General features: G+C 40.2%; 1 protein-coding gene across 1 annotated transcript in view; it reads left to right on the forward strand.

Annotated features, from left to right (window-relative positions):
- The window catches only part of LOC5568887 (netrin receptor unc-5), a 472,574-nt gene that overhangs the window by 112,390 nt on the left and 338,951 nt on the right, over positions 1-21,233 (forward strand). The window lies entirely within an intron of this gene.

Below are 21,233 nucleotides of genomic sequence, written 5' to 3' on the forward strand. Positions count from 1 at the left end.
AAATTTCTGTATTTTGCAAAGAAACTCCTTAGGAAGCAAGTTGAAATTTTATGGAAAATTTTTAGTCAAGTGGATGACTGTCTGAGTTAATATTCCGTTGTATCATATTTTTTCTCATTTGGTACTAAAAAAATAAATTAGAATATATTTAATGAAGCTACTAATGGTCGCCATCTGCTAGAATTCGGTATTTAGGTCAAGTTGCAATTGAAAAACTAAAAAGACTCCTAATACTTTTCCCCAATACGTCATTGATCATTACTCAAATGATAGGATTCACACACTGTTCTCAAAAAAACACCCAAAACCACCAGACAGTGGAATTCATTCCACGGGCTCATAACTCAAACAACCGCAGAAAATTACAGGCTCACCTGAGAAGCAGATTCCAGCATCATCTGCCCGCTTCGGAAAACGTTGACTCTGACAACGGTAACAACCAACCGCGTCACATTAGAGTAGCAAATCTTCGTCCGAAAACCAGCAGCCTGGATTCCTTTTCCCTTAGGGGGATTGGGGGCATGGTGCACATTACGTTGTTCTCTGGTAATATGCATATTTTATCAAAATCTTAAACAGTATGTGAAATGTGTACTGTATTGTTTGACGGTATAAGAATTTATTTATTGCTTTTGTTCTTTGAAATAACAGCCAATAGAAAGTTTTCCTCAGCTTCAAATTAGTATGTAAGCAAAGCGATAACAGAAATAATTATGAATCTATTTAAAACGGAGGAACTCTTTCATATATCAGAACTACTGAAACTCATTTTCAATATTAAATTCACTAAATTCCACAAATTCTTCCAGTTCATTCTACTCCAATACCTTTTTATTACCCTAGTTTTCAAGCCAATTTTCCATCTCGTTTTTCTGACATAAGATATAGTTTTAATCACTATGAAATGAATACATAAAAGGAATGCGTACTTCAAAATTAGTTTACTTTACTGAGTTTACTGAAAAGTGTTGTCGTTTTATGATCTTGAAGAAGTATTCTCTTTATGTATCAATTATATCACTAACTCCCCTACTAGTCGTTCTACTGAGGAAAAGCTAGATACAAAGCGCTGAAAGCTTCCGTTCCCATTCCTCTTCCCGTCTTCTCAACCAACTCTGGCAGCAACCGCCAGTGTTCACTCTCGTTAAGTGATAAAAATTTGATTAAAATTCCGAAAAACTAACCGTAAAGTCAAATAATTGCACCTTAAAGGCATAATTAAAATAAAAAGAAAAGTGCGACGGCGAAAACGACGACAGTTGGAAAGTTGTGCGAAGGGAGGGTGGAAATTCTATAATTAAAACTAGTTTTCCACTCCGTATCGACGTAAGTTGGAAGGACCGTCATCGCACCGTCTTCGGCCTAAGGTGCCGCCCGAACGAAGGAGGCTTTCCAATTATGAACTCTTTGAGTATTATTGAAGGCTTAAGTTGGTCGTTTGGAGTCGCTTTCGGGCAGGAAGCGAGAAAAAAGTTGGTCGTAGTTTGCCCGTTCGTCGGTTGGAACGCTCTGGATGGACGGAAATTCTCTACGATGAGTTCTGGTGGTGGATATGTGAGAAACGAGGGAGATTCTTCAAATAATCAGAACGTCTGCTAAATCAAATAGTAATTATCTTCTGAAAGCCTATTGTGACAAATTAAGTTGTGCTGAGCTGCATACACTGAAATGAAGATAGTGGAAAAGTTTGTTCTTATGTAACTTGATGAAATGAGGGTGGCTTTCTTTACTTTCTCTTTGGGATATCATTAATTACGAGTTGGTATGTGGACGCCGTGGCCAAAGTTTTTAATACACAGGTAAAGGATTTTCACAAATGTGTATTTTTCTTCTTCTTAGCATTACACTATCATTGGGATAGAGCATGCTTTTCAGCTTAGTGTTCTTATGAGCACTGCCACAGTTATAAACTGTGAGCTTTCTCTGTCAAAACTACCATTTTTGCATTCGTATATCGTGTGGCAGGCACGATGATACTCTATGCCCAGGGAATTCAATCAAATTAATTGATCTACTAGTCTCTGAGCTGCGGCCATTTAAAAATCCAAGGTTTGTCTCGGGAATTTAAGGATTAATGAATTACAGACCAATTGGAATTGCCTTAATCAAAGGTTTTCCGGCATTTCTTGTAACTGATTCCGCATCAAAACTCACTTTGTAGATTTGTATGATTGGCAACATTGCAAATCTCACGTCAAGACTGCTGATAAAAAAAATAATTGTGCTGAACTTTGTGTTACCAAGTGGAGGTTTTGTTCTCACTTAAACCTTCGAAATGTTTTTGCTCATATGCATTTTTATAGATCTTTCTTGAAACATCGCAACGACAAAGGGTGACGACTGTTTACATCGTTCTAAAATGCTAACAGTTGACGCCAGCGACAAAAAATGCGGATAACAACCTTTCAAACAAACAGTTTTACACTTTGCATTACTCTCACTGATCGCGATTCGCTCGTTTCTCAAATTTCTTAAATTTCCAATACAAGCGCATGGAGGAATGGTAGTCGAAAACTGTCAAAACGTATGGGAAATAATGAAAAACGAAAATTACTTGCAACTGGATCGAAAAAGTAGTGATTAGAAATCAAGCGTAATGTGAATAGATAACTTTTTGTGCTTAGTTTATCTTCCGTGGTGCTATCTCTGCTTCAGGATTTCGTTTTTACTACCACTGAAAAAAAGCCATATATAGTTTTTTCAGTTTTTAATATCACCCTATTCTACAGGGGTTCGTCTAGACGTTCTTCTCAGAATTCCTCCAGAGATTACTTCAGTAATTGCATCTCAATTTCATTAGTTGAGGAAGACAGTGGAAATTTTGATGTCAGTGGATTCGGAATATCAAGTGATTATTTGCATATACAAAATGTCTCGTAGATTTAACCTAGAGATTTAGTATTCCTGCAAATTCTCTATTGTGGAATCCTCCAGCGACTTCTGCATGTTTTCCTACAAAAGTCAACCAAGATTTCATCCAAAATATCTCATTTTTTTTCTAGCTCACTAACGTCACCTGGCTTTTAAGCTACTGGACAACTTTTGAATGGTTAGGATTTTGCAATATCCGTTAAACAAAATCCTCATGTTCACGAGCACCGTCTGATGAAATTTTGTTAAATCGGTAAACTCAAACAATAATATTCCTTGACTTACAAAGAACTTTGTCGAAGACGACATCCTTCTAAACAGTTTTCCCACGAACCGATTTAAAACTTTGGTTTGAACCTCGTTCGTCTCTGTACCAGTGTACAACGTCAAACCAGGTACAAATATGTGTACTTCGGTTTAAACTTCGGTTCAAACTGAGGTGCAAATAGTGGCACAAAGCAGGCAGACAGAGGACGGTTGAAATCCACGCGGATAAATTTCTACAATCATATATGGAACTTTTTGATACAAATCGCTAGACTTTTGAGGCTTGAATAAATGTTCTATTTTAGCAGATCAACTAAGATCTTTATTTAGGTCAACATGAAGCGGTAACGTTATGAAAAGGCAAAAGATTTTTTCTATATAATACAACAAGACACTATAAGTAGAAATTGATAAGCGTGGATATCAACTGTCCGTTTTTAAGATACCGTCAAACGGGGTAACTTGCAACACAATTCAACTTTTTGAATGAAAAATTTAAGGATTCAGATGAGATAAAAACCATCTGGTAGCCTAATCGCCACGTAAATAATACCACGCGATAATAATTTTAACAGTATTTGGTTTTCTGGGCTCAGGAGAGACGAAAAGTATACATTTTTCATGCTACCCCTGATGTGGGGTAACATGCAACACATAGTGCAACCTAAATTTCATCATTAAAAACTTAACCTATATCGTTTTATTATGATCATTTACTAAACTTCTGCAGTAAAAGCATAACAATAATCAGAAACAGGATACTTTACTCTTAGAAAACTAATTATTTTTGATTGAATTATGAGCATTAAACCAATTCGATTGAAAACTACATTGGTATTGCATAGGATGTCCACACGGGGAAATTCTAGCATATCATAAGTCTTGACCATTATTGAAAAGCCATTAAAATGTTTCAATACAATTTATCAACAAATGTAATAGTATTTTAGGTTATACTTCACATAACTTTTATTTATATATATTTCAACCGAAGCAACGTATCTTATATTGATATGTATGTCTTTAAACAGCCTTTCTTAGTGTTTTGACATAACTATCATCATAATATATGCATAAAGTTTCCAATGCAGAAAGTTTTTACTATTTTCATGAAGGAAATAAACCTAATTCTAATTGTATTGCGATTTATATAAATTTTCTAATATTCAGTACCAAATGCTTATAGAACTGATTGATGTACAATTTTTTTAATGTTACTGAACAAATATATGTTCAATTTCGCTTTTTCATGTGTTTTTAATGGCAACCGGCAAGAAATATCGAACAGTTGAGATTAAAATTGCTGTCGCAAGTTACCCCACAAGGGCAGTCAAAAACGTTTTTGAATTTTTATAGTGTTCAAGCATCAAATTATCAAAACTTTTTTACTGTCAATTAGTACACTATTATGAACTGTAACTGATAGCAAATGCCCTGAATGGCTCATTTTTACCGTTTGTGTTGTACGAGGAACGATTTTCAGCATTAATTTCATACAATACAACGTGTAATACGATTTTTACCTCCAGCAAACCAAATAAAAAAGAAACAATACTCAAACCCTCTACAAAATCTACTGTTTTAAGCCTAAAGTCAATAAACGGTGAAATGAATAACAATAATTTGACTAAATGCTAAACGAAACGTCAATTCGGTTACATGTCGAAGTGTTGCAAGTTTCACCCCTGTTGCAAGTTACCCCGTTTGACGGTATATAATGAATTCAAATTGTAAGGTACTCGAACCGTATAAAACGCGTTCATTGTTATGCACCTCCTATGTAGATTTGTCGATGTTACCGCATTATGTAGGGCTACACTTTAAGCAGCTTAGAAGCTGTAAAATATTGTTCGCAAGAAAACTCTTGAGAAAACCATTTTGGTTGGGTGTCGATAGATACCGCTGTTGCAATATGATAGCATAGAAATCACAACTATTGTACCAAGTATAGCTGCGTAATATCTCGAAGGTTAACCAAAACTTCCTCGAGAACTGGGTTTAAGTATTTTTAAATGATTTCCTCCAGTAATATATTCAGATATAATAAATGGAATGCTGCAAGAAACCCTTCTAAACATTCTTTAGGAATCCATTAGAAAATTTTTCAATGGCTCTTCTAAAATTGGATTTTTTTAAAATTCATTCTTTTAGGGATTCCTTTAGGTTTCACTGCAAAGACGTCTCCGTATTTTTTTCTGGAAATTTGCCTAGATAACTGCAACGCACCTGTCCAGAGATTTCTTTAGGAATATTGTCACAGAATCACCTAGTTTTTTTTTCGAAAAACTCCTTCAAAAATTTCTCCAGAATTTTCCCAGAAAATTCTTAACATATTTTGTGATCATGTCTGCAAAGATCCATTAAAGGATCATTCAAGAATATTGGTGTTCCATGGCATTTTAGATCATTTAACGTCGTCTGACACCTATAGTAAATGAGTTGGAGGAAGTTTTCAAGCTGACTTCGTGAACGACAATGGATCAGATCTGTACGGCAAATCCTTCAAACGAATTCAGAAAGAAAATTCTTCGAAAATTTCACGCAAACACTCCAGTCAGTTTGTATCTGCTGCCAAGGAGTACGACGAGGAGACGGATTAGGTTAGAGGGTGCTATGCGGAGAGCCCGATGTAACCGTTGCGAATTTTCAACGGATCCAGTCAATTTGTTTCCTTTGCGGATGGTATGGTCTTCGACTGGAACGCGTAAAAATGGATCAATTTCAAATTGATATGTTTCTATTGAAAATGCATTGAAAAAACCTGAAATGCTGCATTTGAAAGTTGAGTGTATATAGATTAATTGCCATGATGATTTTTCACCAGCTGCTCTCTAGTTTTCAAAATAACGTCCAAGTAAGAGGAGCAGCGTGTCAAAATTTTACTCACGCAGCAAGAGAATCCGACGTCCTCGTGCTAAACTTTAGTGAAAGTGGATTTTAAGAAGTTTCCGAAGCAGGAGCTTTATACCGCATCAGGAAAAGGGAAGGTACCCGAAATTTTCCAAACAATACCTCGTCCGCCATGCCACATACACGTGTAGTCTAAAAAATGACATTTCATCACTACGGGAAGGATCAATCATTAGATCAACGTCTAAGAGTAGCTTGAAAAGCGACTGCTACCATTCCTGAAGCAACATAATAGACCTGTATTGTTCTGGCCAGACTTGGAGAGCTGCCACTATGGGAAAAAGGCAATCGAGTGGTACAATGCGAAAAACGTTGGTTTGGTACCCAAAGACCACAACCCTCCCAACAGCCCAGGACTTGGCCCTATCGAACGGTATTGGGCCTTGGCCACACACGCTAAGCCAACTCCATGCAGCGCATGTGTTTAAACTACACATAATGAGGCAACCAATGCAGAACTGGCTGACTAAGTGAAAATTCTGTGTAGGTTGCACTCATTCTCATTCGAAGTGTTGGCCATCGGCTGTGCGGGGATCGATGGAAACGGAATTGTCAACCATCTCCCGCGCGGCCGCTGGTAAGATGGGAAGTTTTCTGGGATTTTTTCTAGCGAAAAGCCTAAGACGGTCGCATCGGCAATTCGAATGAAAAAATCTCTGAAAAACTTCAAAATTGGAATGTTTTTTTAATGTTTTCAGAAGCAAAACAAAAATGGAAGCGAATTCCAAGCGTTCCTCCTCTGTGCGCATTTCACTCATTCAGTTTTGTTTACCACCGTTTGCACAAAACTGTGTACAGCCCCCTTTGCACATAATATGTGCTGTACCAAGAGAGGCCGATTTTGTGCGCTCGGCACTCATTTTTGAGTTTAGCAAGTTTAGGGTGTATAGGACCGGTAGTTCTCTATGGACATACAACGTAGACTATGTCCATGGAGGACCTCTGGAATTTTCAAACGCCGAGTACATAGGACCATCTCAATGGCGGAACTAGTATTCAGAAAGTGGTGAAAGCTGAAAGGATTCGATGGACAGGACATGTTGCAAGAATGCCAAGCAGAAACCCCGGAAGGATCGTCATCATCGAACCCATACGGATCCGGTTAGAACCTATCAGCAGTATCCGTTTATTACGTAAAGCTTAAATTGGAAATTGTTGATCCCCTCCGTAACGATTTTTGTATAACAAATTCCAAAATTGTGTGTGAGTCGTAAAGCTTTCAACATTCTTGAGGAACCCTTCCATGGAAAATTCTCCAGTGACATCTTAAGGTTCAGGAAATACTTCTAGAATTCTTTCAACGATCTTTTTCTAAAATATATTAGAAACAATTATCAAAAATATCTATAAATTAAAAAAAAATCAAATCGTCATGCTTTTTTTTTTCAAAAGTTATTGTGAATCTAAACATTTTTTATTATGTTTTTTACGCTCTGTTCAAAGCAATGTATTTTGAGTTAAGTTTGGTAACAGTTAGTTCAAATAGTTTGGAATATGTAGGTTGTCGTGCAAAATATATCTAAAAAAAAAAATGTCCTTATTAGGTCTATAAAAGAGAACACTATCAACGAAACCCCTAATTGAATATTCCTGACACCACACATCACAAGCCATCCTGGACCGTATCTCATTCAATCATGCCCACTTTCATCGGCAAACACTCATCTTCGGTAGGTACCCATTCGTTGCATTTGTCATTATCGCCATCACCGGTCGGTAACGCTTCAAACACTAATTAATTAAGCGATAGATGAGCCCGGGATGACAAGATAAGAGAATGGTTCTGCTCACCCACAGACACAACATCTCAATTTGCCGTTATCTTGCCAGCTGCATCAAGTCGCTACCATCACCGTATGCGTCGTCGTCTTCGTTGTCTGTTGGTTGAGCTTTCGAATCTCTGATAGCTTTGTAAAACAGCCACTCTATTCATGTCGGTTGATTGTTGGTCTGACGAGAACCTTTGACGAAGTGAAACCAGGTGGGTATTCCTATAGCAACGTTTATCTTTTATCCATCGGGTTGGTGTGTTCCCAGCATGGGTGTAGGCAGTGTTCGTTTTTCTAGGTATGATACTAAAGAAATTGTGCTATTTAATGTAATTATTCTAAATATCTAATTGATTCAATCTATAAGCACACTAATCAGGCATTAAGTCCTCACTAAGCTAGAGCCTGCTTCTCATCTTAGCTTAATTTGCACTTCAACAGTAATTAACTGAGATCTTTCTTTGCCATTTTTGCCATTTTCGCATTCGTATATCGTGTGGCAGGTACGATGATACCCTATGCCCAGGAAAGTCAAGGGGGAGGGGAATCGAACCCAGACGCCTTCAGCATGGCTTTGCTTTGTAGCCGCGGACTCTAACCACTCTTAGCAATGTTAAGGATGCCCCAATTTCGTCCTTTATCACCTCATATTTCAAGAAAAAAATTGAATTACAACATATTAATGAAGCGGAAAGCGTCGTTGTATTTTTGTAAGAAACTACTGAATAATGCTTTTGAAGTCGTTCGTCCGTCTCCTAATGTTAATCCTGGCTACATCCATGTCCGTTCCTGTCTAGATGAAAAGGTACCTATGCCTCTACTTGTTTTACAACTAGCAATCTAACATGGCCGAGCTGCCCAGTGCTAGAGGGACCGACCGCAGACAGCAACGAGAACCACGCACGAATGATGGATCCGGTCGGCTCTTTAGCCTCAGTAGTCCGAGTTGATCTTTCTTGAAGTGCAGCTTTGGATCCAAGTCCGGGTGGTAAGACGTGTGCAACGTGACGATATGCATGGAGACCGAATGTTAACATGGTTGGGCTCTGAAGGACTGGGTGCAGGGAAGGATTATGTGCTTTACCCATTTCCTTAACCCTTGCAGGACGAATCTTTCCTCCGACTATTTTATTAATGAATTTGAATTTTTTATATATAACATTTCAAAAGTATGAGAAATAATTTAGATATTGTAGGATGTATTTGTCAGTACTGCGGACGATGCAAACAAACCAGCCTCCACTTTGAGAAAGGTTAAGGATGCAAGCTCAAGACTAATAAAAATGCTGGTAAGTATGATATCGGAACTGAACTCAAAAAGATGGTTCGGGCGAGGCTGACCATTTGTCTACACCGGCTGATAGACACAATCTGGGAAGCAGAACAGCTACCGGAGGAGTTCGTGAAGAGTAGCATTCGTTGAAGGCCGGTCGACAACGGACCAGATCTTCCCTGTACGGCAAATCCTCCAGAAATGTCGTGAAAACCAGGTCCCAACGTATTACCTTTTCATTGATGTCAATTTCACAAAAATTATAAAATCAATGATAAAAAGTTTGCAAGAACAAAAATAAAAAGACGAAAAGGAAGACTTCTGAAGGTTTCGGGCCATTCCACCCCAACCCCCCAAACCTGACACCCCCAGAAGCGCCTTCCTTCCTGATACCGTAAATAGCAGCTCACAACCTAACATCGGTTTCATGGTTCATGATCGTCGGAGCGGAAGTCTTGCCCCAACCAGCATCGCCGAATCGACTCCAGCATCATGCCCAACGTATCAGTCATCTCACCACCCTTAACAGTCGGGGCGCCAACATTCCGGAAGCTCTACTCCAACCGGAATTGTTGGGTCGACCCCGGCGTCTTGAAGGATAAATGGACGAAGAGCTCCTGCTTCTTTCTGTTCGTTGCCCAGCTAAAACTCCCGGCAGCCCCGTCAGTGCGGTCTTTTCCCACTCCGGAACTGGTGGACAACCTTTGGCGTTGAGACCTGGAAGAGGAAAATCAAGCCTTCGAGCCTAATTCCCTCAACAACATGGGAGGGGAAGGTTTTCAAGTAATCGGGACGCGTTGGGCTCTACTCGCCATCCCAGTGGACAACGTGGGAAGTCAAGCCCTCATACTCCAAACGAATGCCAAAGCGAGCAATATCAGTAAATTTGAAGCCTTATTACCCTCCAGTATTCCTGCCGGCTCCTTCGCGAAGAAGCCTGAGCACCCCAACCCGGGTGGTAAGTCCCACTCTGTCAATAGCTTTTCCGGTACCCTCAGCTCGCGTTACTCCACAGTACCTGCAGTCTCTGTTAGACATCACAAGCAACGCTACCCAAATCCCGTTGAAACTTCACTGCCACCGACTGCCCCTTCAATGCCATCGTCAGGGCTTTCCGAAACATCTTTCTCAGACAACAAGCCCCAGCGGATAGATAACCCGTTTGAGATCCTCGGGCACTCCAACCCGGGTGGTAAGTCCCTCTCCGTCATTAACCCTACTGGTGCCAGCACAAAATCCTCCATCACCTACTTCAGTTTGAATACCAGGCCTTCTGGAATTCCTATTCCTTGAGGATTTTCTATTTTTTATAGAATGTTCGCACTTCAAGCAAAGCTAGAATCTTTCACCTTACCCAGCTTTCTGGGGAGCAAATGGGGTTTAGGCTCTGTGGTTCTCACTTAACGGTCTACTGCGGATGCACGTCTCAAATATGATAACAGTGACAAAAGGGGGAAAAAACTCTGTACTACGCCACCTTTCTTAGGCTTGGGCTACAATTCCGATGTCCCCCTAGAACTACTTCATAGCATAAGGAAGCAGAGGGCTTGTTGATGCCTCTAGGACTTTTCGTTACCTCTTGTCCTATTCGATCTGGCTGCAATTTGTCTCTTCAACGCCAGAGCCATGTTTGTTGGTGCACTGCTCGCCACGGGCGGACCGGTTGAATGCCGATGTCGGTCTTGCGTTTCCGGTTGAGGGGTGACTGCTAGTTCGCAAGCGCCTCGACGTCCCAAAGCCGGCGGTTCGTTGTGATCGATACTACTCGGCGTAGTTCCCGACGGTGAAGCTAGCCTACTTCGATGGATAGTACTGTTTGCATGCAAATAGTATGTGGTCGGCCGATATTGCACTCATCGATCGATGCAACATCCCGAGTAGAACTCAAATGTATCACCACCCTGTACCTGTCGCCATCCAACACTTCTTTCATAAGACCGGCAATGTGTGCGAGATCGGCGATGTAACGACGGAGCAACGTTGGCACTACTACAAGGAGCAGATCAACTAAGAGCGGGAGAGCTGGAGCTGAACGATCCCTTCTCGAACGAGAACTCAACTTATGGGTGGAAATTGGGGTCTACGAGCTGTCGGGAAACCCATCAGACACCTTCTACACTTCGCCGGGATCGGACGTTTTACAAAGTTCAGTGCAATTTGATTCGCAAAGTAAATTACGTAAAAAAAATAGATTTTAAGAAATTATTATTAATAAAACAAGTATTCGATTGAACATTCACCAATAAAGTCTACGTATAGTGCAACTAAACGCGTTGAGTGCCTTTGAACTGCGAATAACCGAACTCACTCCGAAACAAAAAGTGATTGTGTCGCTCGAGCTAAGTGTCGTCGATGGATCGAGTGCTTTCGTTTTTGGATGTCATTCTACTCCTCACACTGACAGCTACACTGCCGTGAATCGCAAGTCAGTCCCATCTGCATTTTCGTCAAAATTGAGTTGAGTTCAGTTTTCAACATATCTCCCAATGCTCTTTCAGCTGCACTAATGAGATAATAAGATTTGTTCGGAAAAATAAGGAAAAAACACCAAGTCAAATTGTCCCATAATGAAAAGTAACCGCATATCAGTCACACTACAGATTTCCGCACCGTGTAACACAAAAATGAACCGTGTTTTGGTCATCTTTATATTTTTCTCAGAAAGACATCGTAGTGAAGAGCAAATTGTGAAAGTTTCTTTAAGATTTGAACATGTTTAAATTCTCTGGAATTTTTTGAATATTTGCATGGAAAACGGGTTTGGAAACTTCACAGCCCATTTTTTCAATGCCTACTTTTTACAGATGGGACTGACTTGCGATTCACGGCAGTACAAGTACCTCGACGGAGGAATATCTCCCGAAACCGGTAACGTTACGCGTTGTTCATAGTTCGTTGTTGGCCGGTAGAGTGCCGAAGTCGGCCCAGTGATTCCAGTTGGAGGATGGCTTCCGGTTCACTGGCGCTCCGACGACTCAAGCCTGATACGCTTGTACTACTCAGAATAGCCCCCAACGGTGGATCTATCCTACTCCGATGAAGATTTCCCCGGCGACGGAAGATCTTCCGAACCGGTGTTACCCGGGCAGATGCCGAGGTCGGACCTGTGATTCCGGTGGGAGGTAGCATCCGATTGACAGGCGCCCAGAGAACATTTTCCGGTGCTGCTTCGCGATCTACTCAGCTAGTTCCCGGCGGAGGATCTAGCCTACTCTGACGCGATGGTGGTCGACCAAGGTGCCAACTCCGATCGCGCCCGAGGTCTCCTCTCATCCACAGACTGACTGATCGAGTGCCGAGGTCGCTCCGACAATTCCGGTGGGAGGTTGGCTTCCGGTTCATCAGCGCCCCAACGACCTGACGTCAAGCGCTGCTCTCTGCATCTCGTTTCGCTGCTCTGCTCTGTTCGCCAGTTGCGCTGAAAGCCAGACATTATTTGCACCACCATGTTGGTCATCATATTCCAAAAATCAGGATCGCTTATCATTCCGTGTACCATACCTTCTACGCTGAAGTACTCACCAACCGCAGCCGCAACCGTGTTTCGTACTATGTTGAACCTCGGGCAGTCGAAGACAACATGTTCTCAGGACAGAATGGTGAAGACGCATGGCCGAATCGATGCAGATACTGCTTGAAGCAGCCGTGACCTTTGGGAACTGAGCAAAGGTGGAAGTTCACTTCTCCATGCTCCCTGTTCACCCAGGCCGATAGATTCGGGATGAGCCTGTGGGTTCACCTTTCTTTCTCGAAAGCATCCCATTTTAGCTACCACTTAGCCAGCGAACGAATTCTTGCCAACTTCCTAGCTTGCCTGCTTTATCTTCGCTGATAGCAGCCAATGTCTTCGAATAGAATGATGCAGATCGGTGTCATCCCAGCAAAATAGTCCAGAGATCAGTCGCATGATGATGACTTGGAACGCGCTGTTTAACTTATCTCGATTCCGTTTGGTCTGTAGCGCCTCGTCCCAGGCTAGCGCACCGTATCTTAGTAGCGATGTTGATACGCCAATCAAAAGACGCCTCTTACTGCTTCTAGGACCGCCTATGTTGAGCATAATTCTAGTGCAGTTTCAAACTAGTAGCACCTCCGTTTTGTGGTGGACTATCTTCAGTTTGACACCCTCCATCCAATCTTCGACCAGACCAATTGCCTCTGTTGCCAGCATTTTCACTTCCTCTTGCTACTCCTCACCGTTAGGACGACGTCATCGTCAAAGCCGACGATCTCATCCCCTTTGGGTTGCTCCAGCGATAAGTATGACACTGTCGTGCATCGCATTCCACAGCATTGAACCCAGTATGGAACCTTGTGGGACTCCAGCCATTAGTCGAGAACCCACATTCTGTGCAGCGCTGTGGCAATGGCATCCCAGCTGGCGCTGTTGAACGCGTTCTTCGCATCTATTGTGACCACGGCACAATAACGATCTACTCTATGCTTTTGTTTCAATGTTTTCTTGGCCCTCTCTAGCACTGTCCGAATTGCGTCCACCGTCGACCTTCCTTTCCGGAATCCAAAGTGCCTTTCTGCTAGTCCGTTCTCGCTCTCTGTGCATTTCATCACCATTGGCGTAGCTAGGATTTTTTTTCTGGAGGGGGCCTAGGGGGGGCCTAGCAAATATTTGTTTTACAGATGTAATGTCGGTCACAATAATCACGATTTTCACAAATTTCATAGTTTTAACAGATTTGTATTGATTTTTTTTATTTCTTATTGTTATATTTGTATCAGCAATTTTCGTTACGAAAAAGTTTCATTATTTTTGTACCCAGTCAAAAATCCTTCAAGAATTCTAGCAAAAAAAAAACTCACCAGATATGTCCTTTGTGATTCTTCCACTAACTTTTCAGGTATTCAACCATGTGCTTTGATGAGATTCCTCTGATAATTCCTACGGAAATTTCTCTATGAATTATTTTCGTACTTTTCAGTACTTTCTCTAAGAAATCCATAACCAGTTTTCACTGAGTTCATCCTGGGAATCCCAAGGAAAATCATTCCCAGATTTTTTGATCTCAGCAGAAAATTACTCTAACAATCTCTATCGAATTGCTTAAAAAATCTCTCGAAGAATTCTGCCAGAGAATGCATTAGAGATTCTTTTAATCATTTCTGCTGAAAGGTCTCCTACGTACTTATTACATATAAATTGCAATTGTTAGTATAAAGTGTTCATTAATAACTATTTTTAATGTATTCGAATCCTCTGAGCAGAATCTCAAAAGAGAAACTTAAAAGTAGATTGGAGTATCTTGTACCTTCGGAATTCGGAGGCAAGAGACAATAACAATTTTCTTTCTAATTCTTAGATAATCCGGAGATTGAAAGCAAAATTTCTAGAAAAAAAAACATAGAAGAATTTCTGACGCAATTCGTGTAGTTTTAAGGAAATATTTCCTAAAGACTTTTGATGAACTTCGCGAAAGAATTTGTAATACATTTTTTGGAAAATGATATAAAGAAATTTACAGAAGAATTTCTAATACAACTTTCAGCAAATTTTCTCAGTGTTAGGTCAAACAGATTCAATGTTTTTTTTTGAAAAATTGCGAGGAAAAACTGAACTTTTGAAAAATAATTAATATTTTTAAGGTAAAACCCGGGGAAATTTTCCGGAATCAATTGCTAATAACAAGTATACATAGAAGGAATGGATGTCAACCAGGAGGAAGTTGCGATGAAAGTATAAACAAGCCTCACAATTGTATTTGACTAATTTCCAAGAGATTTGCAAAAGGTCTGAGGCCACCCTTAAATATTCCTTGAAGAATTTGATTATTTATACTAAAATTCTATAAAGACCATCGAAATTTTTTGAAAAATTTGTGTTGAAAATTAATCAAAAAAATTATGAAATAATAAGTTGTCCTGGAAAAATATAGTTTAAGCAATTAATTTATTAATGCAAAAATAATTAATAATTTGAATAAAATCAAAGAGAAAATTGATTGCTGAAATAAAACACTATGGTCGGTTTTGTTACATTTTTTTTCATACCAGGTTAAGTTTCTGTTATTCATCTAAAGGAAACTTGGCCATGCCGGAAAGTCTTGAACGTTAAGCCTTATTTTTTGACAAAATTCCCTGCTTTATATTGTCTGCGAAATTACTTTAGTAATTTCGTCTTGTTTTTTAATTATTTGTTTTCGGACACTGTACGAGTTATAGTTAATTTATGGATTTCTTTTGTGAATTCTTTTAAGGGAAATCTTCATCACCGGACACCTCGAGAAGGGATTCCTCCAAACACATGAGAATGCAGTGAATGTTCTGCTCTATGCTGTAACAGCATTATTCAGAAAAAGACGAATTTTGGGAATCAAATTTCCAGGATATCAACCCTTTTTGTACCTTGGTATTTTTTGCAACAAAGATGTCGAAAAATTGCACTTACCGCATATCACAAGAAGCAAGTTCTAACAGTAGCTATTCGATCAACAGCCGAACGGTTAAGCTTTCGGTTGTCGTACGATTCACCAAAGTCAGAACTACCACGCTGATGTTGTGTAAGATAAGCGAGGTTTTCTCACTATAGTTGTACAACATAAAATAACGTAAAAATTCAGAGAATTTTGCTTCATGCTAAATTGTTTTTTTTTTAATTTATTTTTATTACCATCAAAAATTCTGGGGGGGGGGCCTGGATGATCCTGGAGGGGGCCAGCCCCCCTGGTCCCCCTGTTCCTACGCCAATGTTCATCACCCTGTTGAGGATAACCCGTTTCAAGAGTTTACCAAGTGTATCCAGTATACACATAGGCCTATATGATCCTGGATCCCCGGGCGGTTTTCCTGGCTTCGGCAACAGTAAACGTTTCTGAATTTTCCACATTTTTAGAAATTGACTTTCGTTTAGGCATTTCTGCATAACCTTTCTTACTGTAGCGGTCCTGCCGACCGAAGGAAGCATTTCCCTCCCCGTATTGAATAATTCGAAAGATCAATGATCACCATTGATCTAAGAGAGAACCCTTTTATTTTTCGATGACGTTCCACGCAAGTTAGTGGATTACATCAGATGTGGGTTTTCACTAGGTTTACTAGAAACAAGCGATGTAAGCAGAAGAGAAGAACCTTACTGCTTGTTGCTGGTTAACGTGCTCCAATGCCGGAGAATGTTTTTGTTTTAATTTTGTTTGCGTGTCACCCGACAGCGCTGACTGAACGCCCCAACAAGGTCTCGGTCACATGGCTGCACTAACCGAGCCAGAGCGACGCTCGTTTTGGCTTTTCTCTTTTCTCTCTTTATTTTCAGATTGGGAGATTGAGTTCCCTGCGGGAGCGCGATAAAACACCCCGATCGCTGGCGGTGAGGTCCCCAGTTTTGACGGTCCGTAACAGGAGGTGTTCGCGACGGATCCGGGTGTGTACGACGCTAGCGATTCCGTGGCGTTCGGGTTAAACCTACTTCTCTGATATTTGCGAAGAGGGACGACAATTTTTCGTTCAAAGTTCAGTGGACATTTTCTGCCAAATTGACGAGCAGGTCATTTCGGGTCGAGAGTGTTTGATAATGATATAAGGTGGATAAAGTATATTTCGGGAAATTGGTGGAACTACCCACATACGCGATCAGAATCGAGGGAAGTGAAAGGGTCTCCATCGATTCCTTAAGATCGATTCTAAGGGCGGAAAGTTAGTGAATTGTGACGACTTTTAGTGTGAACATCTATAAAACTTTCCTCATTAACGAAATATGGTGTGGCCGACCACATTGTAGGGCCATGCATTGGAAATAGACCCTTGACGATGACTCTCAGTTTGTCCGCACACGTTTCGACTGGCGTCGACAGGCCCCTGATTTTCCCCATTATGACTCGGAACGCATCCCCCCATGGATTAGCATTAGCTTCTCGGCACAGCTTTTTGAAACAGTTAGGCTTGCTCAACTCAATCTCACGTTTGAAAGCCAGAGCAAATTGGCTTGCTGGAGCACAGTTCTCCGCTCTTGTCAAATTTCTTCGTGTCTCGCCCACTGATATCGTCTCCTGGCTTCAAGACAAGCGATGCGAGGGGTGCCTCATTCCAGCGGAATGCGAGACGCCGGTCGTTTAATGGCTTCCGTTTTCTTGGCATTGTTATGTCACATGCCCTGACCATTGCCCTTGTCAGCTCTACCGCTTCGATATCCGCGATATCGCTGTTTACACGAAGTGCTTCGACGAAAAAGTCCTTGTGGAAGGCCTTCGTCTTCCACTGCTGCACGATAGTTATGTTTCTTGGCGATGCCGTGCAGTCCCGTCGGCCAATGGTATAGCGAATTGCCTGGTGATCGTTATGGGTATACTCCTCACTTATCCTCCAGTTTATGTTGCCCGCCAGCGATGAGCTACACCATGTAAGATTAATGATCAATGCAGGTCCGTTTTTCCTAAATTTGCTAACGGTACCTTCATTGCACGGTTGGAGATCTAGCTTTATCAGGGCCTCCATCAGGCTGTAACCTCTGGCATTGGTTACCCTGCTACCCCACTCCAAGGCCCATGCATTGAAGTCTCCTCCAATTAGTACTTGCTTCCGACCGACAAGCTAATCGGTCAATTCATCTAACATCCGCCAAAATTCGTCGAGCGTCCACCTTGGAGGAGCGTAGCAGCTGCTACATAGGCACCATTGACATTTGCGATCACGAATCCTATTTTGGTGCTAGAAACCATGGAGAATGGTGTGTGGCAGTGAAGGTTGAACCACGAGGCTCACTTAACTCTACGCGAACTCAGTAGAAGGTGGCCAATGCTGGCAGGATTCGATGGGCAGTTCAATTTGCAAGAATGCCGGACAGCAACCCAGCAAAGATGGTGTTCGCTTCGGATCCAATTGGTACAAGAAGGCGTGGAGTACAGCGAGCTATGTGGGCGTATCTGATGCATAACGATCTAGCGAGCAAAATTCAACCACGAACCGAGTATTCGGTGTTATCTGTATAGATGGTAACTAAAGAATAAGAAATAAACTGCCATATATAGAAGCTAAGTCAATGTAACCCATGTGACCTGAAAGGGTTAAACCTAGATATATGCAGCATTTTCTTCTATTTGCATTTGTCCATCGCAAAGCAACTTGGAAAAAGAGGAAGGATGATGAACACAGCTAAAAATATGTTGTAAATTTAAGTTTATTATCATGCACATATTTGGAGCATCAAAATAAACCATTATTTTTCAATCGAATTTACTTTAAATTTAAACAATCATGTAATATTCAACCATTTTTAGTTGAAAATTAAATTTATATTCATTTAAACTTACATGATGCTGTAACAACACACGAATTTGATTTATTTTTACAGTAGACTTCAGTTTACATCACATTGAAAATCAAATATTTTTTTCTGTGAAGATTTCCATCCATGATAACAGTTCATTGAGAGAACAGGCGTTATGCATGCGTAAAACTTGCCCAAGCTCCGGGTGTTGAATAGAAGTGCGGGTTGTCTGATTTAAACACGGTTGCAGCACATCCATTTTGGGCATTTGAATTTGGTGTTATGGCAACTATCTTCAAATTCAAGATACAAACAAAAACCACAAAGCTATGCAATCATGATTTTGTGCAGGTTATCCTCTCTATCAGGCGAAGCCCGGCTTATAACTGAAACTCATTCCGGAGCAGTTGACTTTTGCCAAATGAAACCATGGTCACCCACACACACAAACAGAGATTGGCTATCAGATCCAGGCTAAGGACACAATGCTTTTCAATTAGCCTTCTTGCAATCGCTTCGGACCAGGCACGGGAGATGGCACTTGGCTTCGTCTTGGGAACTCCATTGTTCTTAACCGAAAGATGAGTTCAATCTAGGTTAGCCAGTTTTGCCATATAGAAGTTCTTCGCCTTCCTCTGGTTCTCTCTGGAGGTTTACCTGCCATTACCAAAGAAGGCTAGAGCTGGATATGGGGCTAAATTGGTTACAGCTTAATTAATTTGAATAAAACTACCGACTGGCAGCTACTGCACGCCGAAGGAAATGCAAACCATTCATTTGCATCCCAAGGCAAGTTGGTACCCAGCACAAGCGTTGATGGCTAATAACAATGAAGAAGTTATTGCATTACAAAGGTGCTATTTATAATAGTGGGTTGCGGTTTCGTGTGTGTAGGAGAGATGATGGTTGGAATTCGTTACAGGTTGAATTAATTATCTGGATAATAATAATGTAACAGTAAATATCGCATTTCACGGTGCTCGTGCAAGTTTTAATGAGTGTTTATTGGGAGAAAATTATACGTAGTCGTGAAGTTTCACAAAGCAAAGTAGTCAAAGTGTCAAGCAAAGCGATGAAAGCGGACGATAGTGGTAGTAGTGATTCTGTGATTGCATGTTTGTATGCTCTTTGATACTCTGTAAATAAAATGCAAAATGTAGTGCCTTTCCAAAACAAGAACGGCTTGGAAGTAAATTTAAGTTGCTCGGCCATTAAGATGGGACACTTATACATTGAATATCAGTCATCCATCTTCAGTCACCAATATTATATCCTCATAATGAGTCTTTGACCTTCTTCTTCTTTCTGGCGTTACGTCCCAACTGGGACAAAGCCTGCTTCTCAGATTAGTGTTCTGTGTATATCGTGTGGCAGATACGAAGATACTCTATACCCTGGGAATCGAGAAAATTTGCTTTACGAAAAGATCCTCGACCAGCGGGATGCGAATCCACGGAGTCATCAACTCCGCCATCAAACCAACAAAACCGTTTCCTAAAAGCATGGCCATTAAAACTCGTCCTCTTATCTACCTTTGAACGTGCATAAGCATACAACTCATAGTGACCATGGTCAATCGCATCAGGTCTTTTAAATTCTTACCCACGGTCGTACGCTGTAAAACTTGAGCACTTACGCTCGAAGTTGTCATAAATAAGATAAAGATCAACCAATATATATAAAGAAAGCTGACATTTTTAAAGAATAATAAATTCAACAATTTTTATTTCTTCAAAAACTGAGCAACGAAGGTATTGAGGAGCATTTTTTGCATATAATGATGATATTTTGAAATTATAAAGAATTTTGTTGCCAATATCGAACAATGAGTACCTAAAAACAATTAGCTTTTCACTTATGCAAAATTTAGTAAAATAATACGTCCCGTCTCTCGACCCAAAAATGTATAAGGAATGAGTACATGTACAAAAATAATTAATCCTATATAGACACTAATACATTCATGCTAACCACGCTATAAAGCGTAGGTAAAAATGAAAAGTATATTTGCCAACAATAAGCTTTAGATCATTCATGATTGCGCAACTATTTTTTGCCGAAGAAACTACTGTTCTATCTCTTATGGTTACAGAGTTATCAGAAATTTTCTTCGAAAAAATGGTTGTTTTCAAATGCCGATATCTCCGAGAGGCGCAAACGGATTTTCAATCTTTTGTCGGCATTAGAAATATTATTTCTTCCTCTGTTTATGGTGAAAAAAAAACTTTTTTTTGGTCGTTTTTTGTTTTAAAAGATTGACAAAATCTTGAAAATGATATGTTTTTTAACCGAAAATTGTCTATAACTTGAAAAATATTCGAGATAGCTCTTTGGTGCCTTCAGCAAAAAAGTGCAAAATTGAAAGTTCTGAAAGTGCTTCATACAAAGTATTCATAAAAATCATTGCTTTAAGATATATTCACCATAAACCGAATTGTGTATGATACCGTGCTGCATCAATACCCGGACGCTTAAGCAGGGACCTTTGTTCAAATTCTATTTTAAATAGATTATCTCTAGAATTAAACAATGTTCTGTGTTGCAACATATAGATTCATATCTTATCTAAGTAACAATAAGGAGTTTTTGATTGAAAATTAAGATTTTATCATTTGAATAGTGAAATCAATAATTCTTGTCTTGTCCTTAAATCCGGACACCTGGAACAAGCCTTGTCCTGAAATCCGGACACTTGTGAATCAAAATCCGGACAGCTGTATAACTTCATGAAATATTTTCGTAAGATACGTAATAAGTGTTCCTTTATCCAATTAAACTCCACCTTGTTATGTTATTGATGTACTCATTTACTCTACGTTACTCAAAAATATATGAAATATAAGTAAATTTGTGTTTTTATTACCTCAATTGGTCGGCGTTAAGTCAGAGTGGCTCAAGTGACATTTTGCATATTTTGAGAAAAATGGGTTTA

Source organism: Aedes aegypti, chromosome 2 (genome assembly GCF_002204515.2).
Source record: "Aedes aegypti strain LVP_AGWG chromosome 2, AaegL5.0 Primary Assembly, whole genome shotgun sequence".
NCBI lineage: Eukaryota > Metazoa > Arthropoda > Insecta > Diptera > Culicidae > Aedes > Aedes aegypti.